This window comes from Pinus tabuliformis, chromosome 2_2 (genome assembly GCF_031772625.1).
Source record: "Pinus tabuliformis cultivar Carrire ecotype Pingquan chromosome 2_2, CPIR1, whole genome shotgun sequence".
In the NCBI taxonomy this organism is placed as follows: Eukaryota; Viridiplantae; Streptophyta; class Pinopsida; order Pinales; family Pinaceae; genus Pinus; species Pinus tabuliformis.
The window spans coordinates 1,197,347,290-1,197,361,883 of NC_142300.1; the positions used below are offsets into that span (position 1 = coordinate 1,197,347,290).

The 14,594-nt window shown below is 41.0% G+C and overlaps 1 pseudogene; it reads right to left on the reverse strand.

Moving 5' to 3' along the window:
• Positions 1-13,510: 13,510 nt before the first annotated feature.
• Positions 13,511-14,308, reverse strand: LOC149197790 (F-box protein At2g32560 pseudogene; annotated as a pseudogene).
• Between the last annotated feature and the right edge of the window lie 286 nt (positions 14,309-14,594).

Below are 14,594 nucleotides of genomic sequence, written 5' to 3' on the forward strand. Positions count from 1 at the left end.
AAAAATATTTAGATCCAGGAAGCACCATTGTAAAAATTCACATCAATGGAATTGAAATACAAAACACACTAATTGATCTAGGAGCAGCCATAAACATAATGAGTAAACAAGTTATGGACACACTTAGGATTACTAACCTTCAATACACACCAACCTTATTACAATTAACAGATAGGTCTGTGATTAAACCTGATGGTGTGTTGGAAGGTGTTTATGTATCCTTATATTCTTGGGAATATCATGTTGATTTCATGGTCCTGACACCCAAGAATAATTTAGGAGGACATCCATTAATTTTATGAAGGTCTTGGTTAGCCACAACTGATGCTTTCATCAGTTGTAGATCAGGTGACATGTTTATCTTAGATGGAAATTCTACAAAAAGTTTTACATTATACCCTCCTACAAGAACAACAATAGACATAGAGAATGAAGAATGGATAGATGATGAAGATGACATACAACCTATTTTTACTACTGAATAAGTAAGAGAGGAATACCAAATTTTAAACCTACTGGAAAATAATGAATCTTCCTCACATTATGATCATAGTCGAAATGAGTATCTCTCATCTAAACAGGTATCATTTCTCTCCATGGAAAAATTTTGGAATTCTTTGATAGAAATCTTTCCGGGTAAAACCTTGAATGTTAATGAAAACTTGGAAGAATAAAAAAAGAATCAATTGGTAGAAGTTTTATAGAAACATTCTTCTTCCTTTGCATGGGAATACACTGATATGAGAGGGATTTATCTTAAAACTTGCATGCATCATATCTACATTGAATAGAGTGCAAGACCAGTTAGACAACCTCAACGAAGAATGAACCCAAATTTAAAAGAAATTGTTAAGGAGGAATTTCAAAAGTTGTTAAATGTAAATTTCATCTATCCAATATCTGACAGTCAGTGGGTTTCACCCCTAGTAATCGTTCCAAAGAAAAATGGAAAATGGAGAGTATGCATCGATTATAGGGAATTGAATAAAGCAACATTAAAAGACCACTTTCCACTACCTTTCATAGATCAAGTCTTAGACACATTAGCAGGAAAAAAGTATTTTTCCTTCTTGGACGGGTTCAATGGATATAACCAGATTCAGGTAGCCCCTAAATATCAAGATAAAGTCACATTCACGTGTCCATGGGGAACTTATGCTTACTAAGTACTTGCCTTTGGATTATGCAATGCTCCAGCAACATTCCAAAGAGAAGTCAGAATTTTCTCTGATCTTATTCACGATTGTGTGGAAGTGTATATGGATGATTTCACAGTTTATGGGGATTCTTTCAATTAAGCACATGACAATTTAGAAAAAGTATTGATAAGATGTAAAGAAACAAATATCTCGTTAAGCCCTGAAAAATGTTTCATGATTTTTAACAAAGGAATTGTTTTAGGTCACCATATTTCAGGAGAAGGAATTAAGGTGGACTCATCTAAAGTTGAGGTCATTTCTAAGTTATCAGTGCCAAATTGTCAACAAGATGTTAGAAGTTTTCTTGGTTTTACTAAATATTATATAATATTTATAGAAAACGTCACAAAAATTGCATCTCCACTTTTCAAATTACTTACCAAGGACTGTGAATTCAGTTGGGATTCTGAATGTCAAGCTGCCTTTGAAACTTTGAAAAAGAGAATTTCTGAAGCACCTATCTTAAAAGGACCTAATTGGAAATTTCCTTACCATATCTCAATGAATGCTTTAGATTCGGCCTTAGGAGCTATGTTAGGACAAAAATATCTTACTCCTTATGCAATCTATTATACTAGTAAAAATTTAACTCTTGCAGAGTTGAATTACACTGTAACTGAGAAGGAGTTTTTAGTTGTAGTTCATGCCATTAACAAGTTCAAACATTACATAACTACCTATGAAACGTTTTCTCACACAGACCATTATGCCATTAGATACCTAATGAATAAACCAGTCGCTAATGGAATAATAACCAAATGGCTCTTACTGTTACAAGAATTCAACATAACCATTCTAGATAGGCCCGAAAAACAGAACATAATTGCCGAATTTTTATCTAGAATTCAAAATGATAATAATGATCAACCTGTAGAGGATAAATTTCATGATGAATATCTTTTTGCAGTATCTACTAAATCACCTTGGTATGCAGATATTGCTAACTATTTAGCTACAAGAAAATTGCCATTTCATTTGTCTCCTAGAGAAAAGAGGAGAATAGTCCACAATAACTCATCTTATTCATGGTTAAATGAAGAGTTATACAAGACAGGACCAGATCTCATCATCAGAAGATGTGTTCGAGAGGATGAAATACCAGAAATACCTAAATCTTACAATAATGAGCCATGTGGGGGACATTTTTCTAACAGAATATCTGCTTATAAAATCTTGCTCTTAGGATATTATTAGCCTTCTATTTTCAGGAACACCAAGGAATATGTTAAGAGATGTGATAGTTGTCAGAGAATGGTAAAACCCACTCTTTCAAATGAAATTCCACTGCAACCACAGGTACTCATTAAACCATTTGAAAAGTGGGCACTAGATTTTGTTGGACAAATCATCCCACCTTCAAAGTAAAAGAGGTCTATTCTGGTATGTACTGATTATGTCACTAAATGGGTAAAAGCTAAAGAACTTCCTTGTGCTACTGAAAATGTTGTAGTTTCATTTCTTTTTGAGGATATTTTCACTCGTTTTGGTGTTCCAAGAGAAATTTTAAGAGATCAAGGAACACAATTTACATCCAAATTAGTGCAGAAGCTTGTGGAGCAGTATAAGATCAAACTTCGGAAGTCCACTTCATACCATCCACAAGCCAATGGACAAGTTGAGTCTAAAAATAAGGTGATTGAAGCAATCCTTTCCATGACTATACATTTACATGGAAAGGACTGGGTAGAAAAGCTTCCAGAATCTTTATTGGCCTATAGAACTACATGGAGAAATACTACAAGACATACTCCCTATGAACTTGTTTATGGGAAGCAGGTCTTACTTATGATAGAGTTCCAGATCCAAACCTATAAAATAATAGTCATGTTGGCTTGTGGGGGCCTAACCCAGGTTTAGCGTTAGTTAGCCAAACAAATCCCTACAGTACTGGCCTTTTCGGCATCAACCCGCGGAGCGTGGATTGAAGTCTCACCCGAAGCAATATGGGGGGATGCTGGAACCAAGTTTCCGCACCCTTGAGATGGATGTGATGTCAGCTTATCCCAGCTATACCTACCTACATGTAGGTGGCTTAACCCTCTATTCATCCTTCAGCACCTTCGTGAAATGGTACAATCGGCTTTTGCGTAGCCCTAACCTGGGGATGATATGCTTTCGCTCTGTTAGGGCAACAAACTATGATATTTCCCCAACTATGCTAAATGTCTTACTTATCTTATTAAAAGATCTTAGTTAGCTTCGTGTAAATGGATGTTCTCGCTTGCATTCACTTAACCAATACATTTACATACATTTGCGCATCATGTAAGCATTATAAGTGAAATTTATACCCAATATACATTTACATACATTTGCGCATCATGTAAGCATTATAAGTGAAATTTATACCCAATATAACAGATGCATAAATAGGAAATAAAGATGTAGCAATTGTATAATACTTCTCTTTATTGATAATTACGAACATATACAGACTTGATCTACCCTACGCACTCAGCTATAGGGGTCCGCGCACTCAACTGTGGATTTCTAGGTCTCTACGCACTCAGCAGCAGAGCCTCTACCTAAGCTACGAACCAAAACTTAGACTTCTACTTTAGAGCTATCTCTCATACATCTTCGATCATTGGTTTCTTCGTGTCTTTTAACTACTTAGAGCTTCGCTTTATTTATACAATCCCATGGTCTGCGGGCCATGGGTAGATCTTCTATAGCCAACATTACATTTTCAAGATAAGGGCGGACAACCTTATGACTCTTTAACAACTACGTGCTCCACGACCATAAAATGTGAAGTCTTTACATTTGGATTACAAAGATTGGACCAAAATATGGGCTTTAAGCCCCAAAACTACCCTTGGGGGATCCTGTGCCCAACAGGCCCCCAACACAAACATCGTGACTCACCCTTGAGTCAGTCTACAGGTGCAGAGATCCTAGCGCAATGACCTGCCAGCTCTATTTGGATCATCGAAACTTCGACAGCGCACTAAGTGGCTGCCTGATAGACTTCTTCCACGCGTTGTTCGGTGACTGCTACTAAGCTGTTGCTTTAAATATTCTGCTAAGTTGCCTGCAGTTTCGCGAGCTTTCCTTCAATGGAGGCTATGATCGTGTAAGCCTTGTCTATCCATGGTTGTAGGCATGCTTTTAAGACCGCTTCTTTGTGTCAAGCAGCATCCACCTGTTCCTTGAGCGCCTTTGCCTCCTGCATCCGTGCAAGCCTCTGTGTAAGGGAAACCATTTGCACGGTCCCTTTTACCTCATCATACTTATGTCGGAGCTTGCGCGCCTCTGTCTCTAGGCGCTCTACATTAGGGTCATCCTGCAGGGTGGTTAGGACCTCAAATGACTATTCGAACAGCTGCATGTAGTCCACCACTGCACTGTCAACCATCGCTATTGCTATTGTAACAATGGTGGTATGCTGTTCCCTAACTTCTGGTGGAATTGAAGGCTAAGCCTTTAATTGTAGTTCAGCAATCTGCTGGTTCAGCTCTAGCTGAACCCTTGCCATCTTTGCTCGAGCGTCGTGCACCCCTACAGCCAATTTGTGGATGCATCCCTCCACCGATTCTTCTGCCTGAATGTCCAACTCTAGGACCATCCAGCAGGCTTCCTCCATAACCTGCATTATCTTCTTATTCTGCTCTAGTGCTTCCTTGCACTGCAGGCCCAACTGCTCAATGTTGATGTGTTGCTCTCTCATTAGCTATAGAGCGCGACTCTCCTTGGCTTGATGTTCTGCAGTGACTCCATCCTATAGGAGGTAGAGCGTCTCTTGAGGGAGCGTGGCCATATTTGATCCTACCCCTTTGAGACAGCTAACTGCGGGCCTGTCGGCTTTATTCTCTAGAGTGAGTGCTCCATTCGGTAGCACATCATGTTGGTCACCTGTGTGCGTAACATCTCCTCGGAAACTGAAGTGTCGTTCGCGAGGCTGGTTGACACTGTGCCAGCCTATGGAGTGTGAACCTAAATCTCCTATAGTTCTGTTCGAAGAGCCCCCAATAAAAGTTTGCTATTGTTCTTCAAATTGTTGGAGGGCCTTCGCGGTGACATCCCTCATTGTTTCTTCGATGTCATGCAAATCCCCTTCAGTGAGGGTGATTGGGTCAAAGGACGTCTTAGATACCTTTGTTTTCTTTTGGGGTACTGCCTTCTCTCATTGTTGCAGATGCTTGAGTTGGGTGGACATCATCTGCGAGTCCGCGCACCTTGTTCTGTGTCTGTCTCTAGTTTAGACCCAGGTGGAGGTGTCTTATGTCCTTCACGCTCTTCTTCTCCTATTTCTTGTTGTTGTTCGGCAGATTTCATAGCGTCATGTGCTACCTAGGGCTTAACCTCTGCTTCCTCTTTTATGTGCTTCTCTACCAGTTGCACCATTCGAAGCTTTGTCTCTTCCTTCTTGCGTTGCACAACGGACTTGTCTGTTTCCACCGCGGAGCCAGCTGGAGTGTGCCACTCCGGTGGCCAAGACTCAAGAATTGCGAAAATGACATCATTAGTCGCCAGGTATGGTAGGTTATGCCATGTCTTCATAGGGTCCTTCTGCACCCTGATAAAGACATGGTGGAAATCCGCTTTGAACTCTACAAAGCTCTGTAGACTGGCGTATACTGTGGGTGACAACCGCGGCTTGCAATTGATCCCCATCTGGATATTCATCTCCATTAATACCCAAAAATATTGCTTTCTTTTATTCGTTGCACATCCTTGGTCACCCACAATGAAGCATACTTTGCTGCCTCTGGAAGGTTCAGCATGATCGAAGGGAATTGGCTATCTTTGGGCAGCTCCCATGCCACCAGTACTATCGACAATAGGAGCCACGCATAGTGAAATGTTTTTCCCTGCTCCTGTGCCTCGCGATAGTTCACAAGGAACTCACCGCATAGATAGTTCACCCAGTTGAACTGGACTCCTTTCACACATTGGGCCGCTAGTGCAACCACAGGCGTGGGCACCTCATCCGCGCGACACTTCCGCATCACCTTCCCTGCTAGTATTTGTGTCGCGAACTTGACTGTAGGGTTGTTAATATTGGAGATGGAATACCGTCGCTTCTTCTTCTCCAGCTTGAACTTCTTCATCGCTTCTGTGAGGGCCAACTTGCCGCCTTTTCCCTCTAAAATGTTGGCTGGATCCTCCCCTAAGTAAGGCAGCTGTGTAATCAGTGAATTAGATGGTTTGTGATGGGGATGGGCTCCTCCAGCCACAAATAACCATCATGCACCAAACAAAGTAGCTGCCTGATGATGAAGACAGTCACTGGGGCACGGTGGTAATGCAGCACCCAGAGCAGGTTAAGCGATCCAACTTTCTCTACACCTCTGAGCCATGTCCGCGGCTCTAATTGAATTTTTCCAACAGTCACGTCAATCCTCTGGCGCGTTAGCTTCTTAGTAGCTAAATTCAGGAACTTCTCGTGGTATGTGAGGTCCCAATCTTCAAAATTCAACACAGGAACCTGCCCCAAGTGCGGTCCTTAAAAAATAATATCGTTTGGGAGCAGCAGAGTTTGCAGAGAGATCTTGCTCTCATCTATGTCCTTTGGCACCTTGGCTTTACCCTTGCACAGAGGAACATATTAAGGTAACTGGGTAATAGGGTCCACACCCTGAGTTTCAACTTCCATCTCTACATCCTCCTCATTGGCCACTAGATTAATGGCCTTCCCCTTTTCTTGCAAGGTGAGCTTGGTCCTCTGTGGGTTTCGTGGTGAGACATGCACCGAGATCATAGCCTGCTTATCCTTCTTAGGTCTCAGTGTTCTGGGTGATTTAGGGACCTAAACTATTATTCTGATGCTCTCTGGGGCTTCTACTACCAGAATTTCCTACTCGACTTCCGCGGCTATCACTACTCCTATGCCCATGGCTTCTACGGGTGATGACATAGTGTTATTCCACAATTCTAGCAGTGTCTCTGGTAGTTGCTCAAACAATGAATTCACTTTCAAAGTCTTGAATAGGTCTCGGTTCATGTATACTTGAGCACGCAACAACTCAGTTCTTAAAATTCCGAGTGTTTTTCGCTAGACAACCACTTGTAATTTATAGGGCATTTTGACTGTTCCCCCCACATTCGGTCCATTAATGCTAGATTTGTGGTAGATTTTCAAGAATCTAACCCATAAATATCACCTTAAATGCCTGTTTCCCACTCCATTTGGCCTCAAACTGACCATCAAATCATGAATAGTGACTTTAATGGTCACTTTCTAGCGGACATGCACACTAGCGCAGCTGTCTTTGCACAATCGTAGACCCTGTGACACTTCGCTGCTTTGCGCAGTCTTGAAATCGCACAACTCTCCAATCCGGGAAGTTTAGTTTATAGTCTCGTGCCTCCTTTCAGCTCCCTGGAGTGCTAAGACTGTTCTTCTATCGGATAGTCAGATGGCTGGGCCACCTGTGTATGGATTCAAACGACTGCCATTCACTTTTCCTAGGAAGTGATCTCCATTTAACTTAACCAGCTAGACCGCACCTCCATTGGTAATCTTCTTAATAGCATACGACCCTAACTAGTGCATCTTGAGTTTTACTAGAAATTTATCAAACTTAATATCATACAACAACACCAAGTCATTCACCTTAAAGGTGCACAACTTAATATGTCGATCGTGCCACGCCTTTTCACACTGCTTTTGGACCTGCTCATGAAATCCAGCCAAAACTCTCTCTTCTTCCAGCTCATCCAACTATGCGAGGCTCTCTTCCAGGGCTCTGTGATACATCATACTTGTGAGCGCTACTATGTGTAGACTAGGCACAATGTATTCCATAGGCATCATAGCTTCAACCCCGTATACTAGCCTAAAGGATGTCTGTCCCGTTAACTTCTTGCATGTTTTCCAAAAATCCCACAATACTACAGGGATGCATAGGTCCCAATCACTTCGCTGAGCATTTCATACCTTGGTCAGTGCGTTTTCAAGAACTTTGTTGAAGGCCTCCACTGTCCCGTTAGCCTGTGGGTGATAAGGTGTGCTCTTCTGGTGATACGCCTGAAACTCCTCCGTTAGTGTGCTAATTGTCTCATTCAGGAAGTGTATACCACGATCACTCATTAAGATCTTTGGACAGCCAAATCACGTTAGTATATGCTCAAATAGAAACTTCACAACATTTGCGCTTGTGCAATCCTTCACTAGTTTTACTTCTACCCAACGAGTCAAGTACTCTAGCGCAGTGATAATATACCTCGCGCTTGTCTTCCCTTGAGGCTGAATCAGTCCTACAAAATCTATTTCCCACTTTTTGAAAGGTTGCGACATCATTTGTGGATTCAAAGGCATTTCATCCCTTCGTGATGGCCTACTTGCTCTTTGACATACATCACACGCCTGGAAATATGCTTTTGAATACTGGTGAAGGGTTGGCCACCAGAACCCTGTGCGTAGAATCTTTTGCGCGGTTTCTCTCCCTACATATTGTCCTCTCGCGGTGCCCCTATGAGCATTCGTGAGGATGCTTCTTCGTTCAAAGTCAGGTACATACCTTTGCAGTATCTCATCATTCCCCATATTGTATAGATGCCCAACAATGACAAAGAAATCTGCCACGCGCACTACTAATTCCTTCTTTTACTGGATAGAGTATCCTTCCGGCGCAGTTTTGGTTGTTAAGAAGTGTATTATATCCTCAAAATGTCCATCCACAATGCGCACAACAAAAAGTTGTGCGTCAGTTAATCCTTCCTCCAAATTAGTGGGTTCCTCCCCTGTCTCAATGCGTGATAGGTGGTGTAGTCCTGCATTCAATCATCCAGGGTTAACAACTACTTCAAAATCATATTCTTGAAACAATTAAAGCCATCTGCAAGTTCCCCCCCCCAACATAGGCTTATTGACCAAGTACTTTAGCGCGTAGCAATCCATATACACCTTACAGTGGCCTTCTAGCAAGTAGTGTTGATACTTCTGGAGTGCATACACCGTAGCTAGCCCTTCACGCTCAGTGGTGGAATAGTTCTTCTCTGCTTTGGATAATCTGCTGCTTACGAACACGATAGGGTGGTCCAAGCATTCTCCACCATCCTGTGTTAGTATTGCTCCCAACGCTATACATGACGCATCAACATGTACATGAAACTCTTTCTTCCAATTCGGGAAGACTAGAATCGATGCGGTAACCATATTTTCTTTCAATATATGCAGGCTTTTCTTACAATCATCATTCCAGTAGAACGAGACATCCTTCTTCAACAATTTTTCCATCGGTGTGGTGATCTGGGCATAGCCTTTGATAAAATTTCTGTAATATCTTGTATGTCAAGAGTAGCATGCAGCTATTTCACACTTCTTGGTACTTCCAAGTTCAGAATCACCATGATCTTTGTGGGGTCTGCCATCAGCCCTTGTCTGTAAACCACATGTCCCAATAGGTTCCTAAAAGGAACAAAAAATAGACACTTCTTGAGGTTGAGCATGATCTGGTATCTTCGACAGGTATCTAGCATCAAACGAAAACTCGCTACATGGCGCTTAACCAACCCAAATATAGTCCAATCATCAAAATAGACCTCTAGGAACTTATGAATATATTCCTTGAATGTCGCAACAACCAAACGCAAAAAGATGTCAGGCGCATTCTTCAATCCAAACGACATGATAGCATATTGAAAGCAACCCCACTTAGTTGTGAAGGTTGTCTTGCTCCTATCCTCCGGCGCGATTTTGATTTGGTGGTACCCAAAGAACCCATCAGTGAAAGAATACGCTTCTTGACCACCTACATTATCCAACACTTCATCCGTGAACGGAGTTGGGAAAGGATCATGCACACAAGCATCATTCAATTTTCTTAGATCCACGGATATCCTTATCTCATCCTTTTGCTTCTTCAATTGCACCACCATTGGACTTACCCACTCGGATTCCTCCGTAGACTCAATGATGCCTATTTCTAGCATCTTGTCTAGCTCTAAGTGGACCTTTTCCTTGTATTTTAGGTTTAGGCGGTAAGGCCTTTGCTTGACTGGCTTCGTGTCGGCCTTTAACGTGATCTTCATCGCTCCCAGATCTCTGATTATTCCTTTCAAATTAGTAAACTTGGTCGGGAATAAGTCCTGATATTCGCAGAGTAATTTAGCGACCTTATCCACCGTCACATCGTCCCAGTAGTCTCCAATCTTTGTGAATTTGGGTTTTGCCTCCGTACCAATGTTCACATGTTTAGTTTTCACCGACGCAGTTATATGAGGGTTCTCAATCTGTGGTCCTTGAACCTCATGGTGGCCTTCTATTTTTGGAATGTTAATCTTCCATGGATCCTCATCCTCTTCTTCAATAGTTACATTATAACATTCAAGTGTGCAACTCAGTTGAGTAGCCCAATCAGGCTGAATCAAATCTAAAGGATCCTGTGGTATCCTAAATGTGGTTGCTTTCATCTCTTGTAGCACTTCATAAATACTGTCAAACCCATCCTCAAAGTTGAATGTCATCATAAATCCTTCGCGCAGGATATCCCATTCAACTTGTTATCTCAAAATCAGACCCTGATAGGCTGCTGGTCAGGTTGACTCTAAGTAACTATTTCAAACCTACTTTAGGTTGAGGCCTAGCCTCCTCAACCTAAGAGGGCTCTCTCTTAGATGGATAAATGATTTTGATTAAAGATAAGATGGCTAACTCTTATAGAACAACTGTGAAAAATATGAATGCTGGAAACACATTAAACAACTATCCATTGAGCTTATGGAGTCAACAACACCTCAATATAACAGTGAACTTAACCTTACATAGAAGTCAGGGCATTCAACATTTAGACATTCAGAACATCAACTCATATGGGACCACACAGTTTATAAATGTATACAGGAAATCAGAGCACATTCAGTGAATTCTGAGTGATTATACATCTATACCACTGTAAGAATTAAGAAAAGGACAACATCACATATTCTGAACATAAGAAATCCTTCATGAATCCTGAGAAGTAAAGTCAAAATTATATTACTGAAAATGAGTCTTACATAAGCCAAATACAAGCTTTGTTATAAAGTTTTCCAACCCTGATTACATTTCTGTTTCAGCTATATATAGAGCTCTTATTCTAACTGATCGAGATTCCTCCTTAAACATTAAGGGAACTCGAAAACTACTTCTAATGACACCTATTAACCCTTTAACTAACTAATAAATACAACTGACTGTTAATTGACAGCTCTAGAATCCTAAAACAATTAGGATTCTAATTCTACATCATGCTGAACGTAGCAGTTATTACAATCAGGATTTATTCCCTGACAAGTGGTCTCTTTTAGTTTGGCTGTGATGGATCTTGAAGGCTCCATGTTGGTCTTCAATGTCACACATTTTCCATTGTCCTGAAACATAGGAAATTATCCCTGTTTTACTGGTCTTTGGTTTACCTCAAAATGTTTGAATCCAAAGAAGCATGTCCTTTATCCTTTAATTACCCAAAATAGAGCAGACTGCCACGTCCTTGATGTGCTGTCCACCTCCTTTATGTGTAAGGGAAAAAACTCTTTTAAGTTGTTTTGACATATTTTGAACTGTAGTAAATGTGATCACTTTAGAACAAAAGTCTAGAGTTGGTTTCGAATATATGTTTCCTCCACCTGTTTGTGGTGCCCTTTGAGAGTAAATTTGTGGTCAGCATAGGACATTTCCCGAATTCCAGAAACCTACCTAGGTGAACCACTCCCTGCCCACTGGACATGGTCTCTTATATCAGAGTCAAAATTCAGTTGTTTTTTCCCTTTACCTTGACTGTTTTTACATTCTGTAATGTTACCTGGAAATGCAATCTCCTCTGGAGAGTTCAATTATTGACTTCTTTTGAGCTTCTTGTAGGAGATATACGAGTAGAAACACGGGAATGGTTACTCTCAGCTTCTGCAGGACTATGTTTTGTACAAGACTGAGCAGAATGACCCAATTATTTACATTTATAGCACCTTGTAGTTCCCACTACTGATGTATGATTTCGTGAATACAGTTTTAAAGAAGAAAAGTTCTCTGAATTTCCACTCTTCTTAGCCTCCTGAACAAGATTATTATTTGGTGATGTTTTGCTATGTAGACTTCCACCCTTTTTACTATGCTCAGAAGGGTAACCTTTTGCTACCACTTTAGTGCAGCTGTTCTTTTTACTATCCTCAATGGAGGAGGAAACATTTCCCTCTGCCATTAATTTCACTAAAGAATTTGTATCTGTGTGAGACAAGTTTTTTAAATTCTTTGCTGCGATGTTATGCATCACCTCAATCGGGGCAGATTTCTGTAATTTGTTTGTTGCAGCACCTTCTTGAATCCATTCTATAACCACTTTAAATTCCCCTGAACTTGAAGTTTCAAAAAGAAAAACATCTGTTGCCAGTGTCAAAAAGGTTGAGGAGCTGATGCATTTCCTTAATTGCAACTCTGGGACCTGGTAATGTTCTTCCATCTCCTTAAATGAAACAGAAAACTCAGTAATAGTGCAACTCAGGGTGTTAAACAAGCGATTAAGGAAAGACGCAAACAGCTTTTCATCCAAGAAGCATTTTTTTCACAGTAAATCCTGAAAGAGATTTGACCAAGATTCTCCATGTTTTGATGTTCCACACCAAACATACATATATGCCACATGCATGCGGGTTTTCTTGGCATCTACTGATCCTCCTTGATTTTCTTCAACTCCTTCATATTTGTTGTTTCCACAGTGCTCCCATATAGGACAAGCTTCTGAATTTGTGTAACGTCGGCACCGCCCTGATTGTCCTCTATAAAGATGGTCAAACTGCGAACATTCTGGAATTTTACATACTTCAAGACAACTGGTTTTCCCTCAAGATTATCTGGTGATAAAACCACGGTATCACTTGGAGGAAAGTCATTTACATTGCTAAACCCCATATGCTCCTTATTTGCAAATAGTTTCACTGTCTTTGGACTTCCTCGGTAAGACCTTTAATTACCAAAGAATGCAATTTGATAACTTGAGTAAATGGTATATAGATCAGTAGCTGTTCATCTGCATCAATTTCAAGGTAAAGCCCATTATCTTCCCTGTAGCCCTGTTTTATTGCATTTACGATGGATTGAATCCAGAACCTTTACAAAGCCGCAGAAGAATGTTTCTTATTGGAATCCAAAGGCGATTATCAAATGCTGAGAGTAACGCACAGGCATCCTTTCCACTGCTACTTCATCTTTGATTATCCAAAATATATCAGTGCCACTGCAGGGTGCATCTAACAACGCCCTATCAAGTGAATTCAGACCCAACACCTTTGGCAGCTCTTTGCCATCATAGTTGCAGATTATGCTGTTTGTCACACCCATTCGATGAATATTTGCAGAAAAAGATTTAAGTCTTGAGTTTTTCAATTCATTAGCATATAATATTCCTATGTTCTTCATGATGATCCTTTCTATTAATTGCTGCACGCCGCCATCGTGATCCAGGTGTATATTGATTGAACTCTAGAATCACAGTATCATCTAAATGACATTGGCAGTGGCGACTATCTCTGTCACAATAATCTGAACGACCCACAACTCCATACCACCATCCATATGGGAATTCCTTGTTCCTTCTCTACTGTATCTCAACATGATCTCCAGGACATAGAACATTCAAACAAACAGATTGGTGAAGATCATGGGCAGGTGTGTCCACAGGAGGTGCTCGCAGCCTGTCCCACTGTACTCCTTCCTCAACGACAATTTTTTGATGACCATGTGGTGGATACCTGGCCTTGAAAGTATCGGTTCTGCTATCATAACTAAGCTTTGCGTCATAACAAGATAGCATAAACCCAACATGTCCACGCTCGCGATTGTATACCTGAGCTGGAAACCAAAATTTACCACTTTCAAGTGCCAGATACCACGCCATCACTGAATCACTGAGTGAGCTGCTTTTGCCTCTTTTGTTAATCTCTGGCCGTAATCTCAACCACGAAAATTGCCAAATGCAAGACAGGGATCTCAACCAGGCGTTAACTTTGCAGCCATCTAACACCCCTGTCTGATTACTCATTGTAACAGTCCATTGCCATCGGTAGGCTGCAGGACCAATAACCTTCCCCCATTTTGCTTTCAAATGAGGCTCCCACAGGTAATTGCTCCTACACCTCTCCCTTAGATCTCTTTAAACACCAGTGACCAGTAACTTCACCATCAACATTTGAACTGTATATTATAAGGTTTCCAGCATATTTGTGACCACCAGCGTGTGAGCATGAACTCACAGCTACATGACCTTTGAGGCTTCGAGATTCTATATCTTCTTTTGAAACTTGCAATTTGAGCTTACGACGACACCTAATGACCTAATGATAAAGATAAGCGGTCGAATTGACAGGCAAAGGGTATAAGCTGATCACTAATAATGGATTTTGATGGATATGACAGCTGTGAAAGAATGGCTATGGATTCGAACAAATCCCCAATTTCGTAGCGCAGCCAGTGCA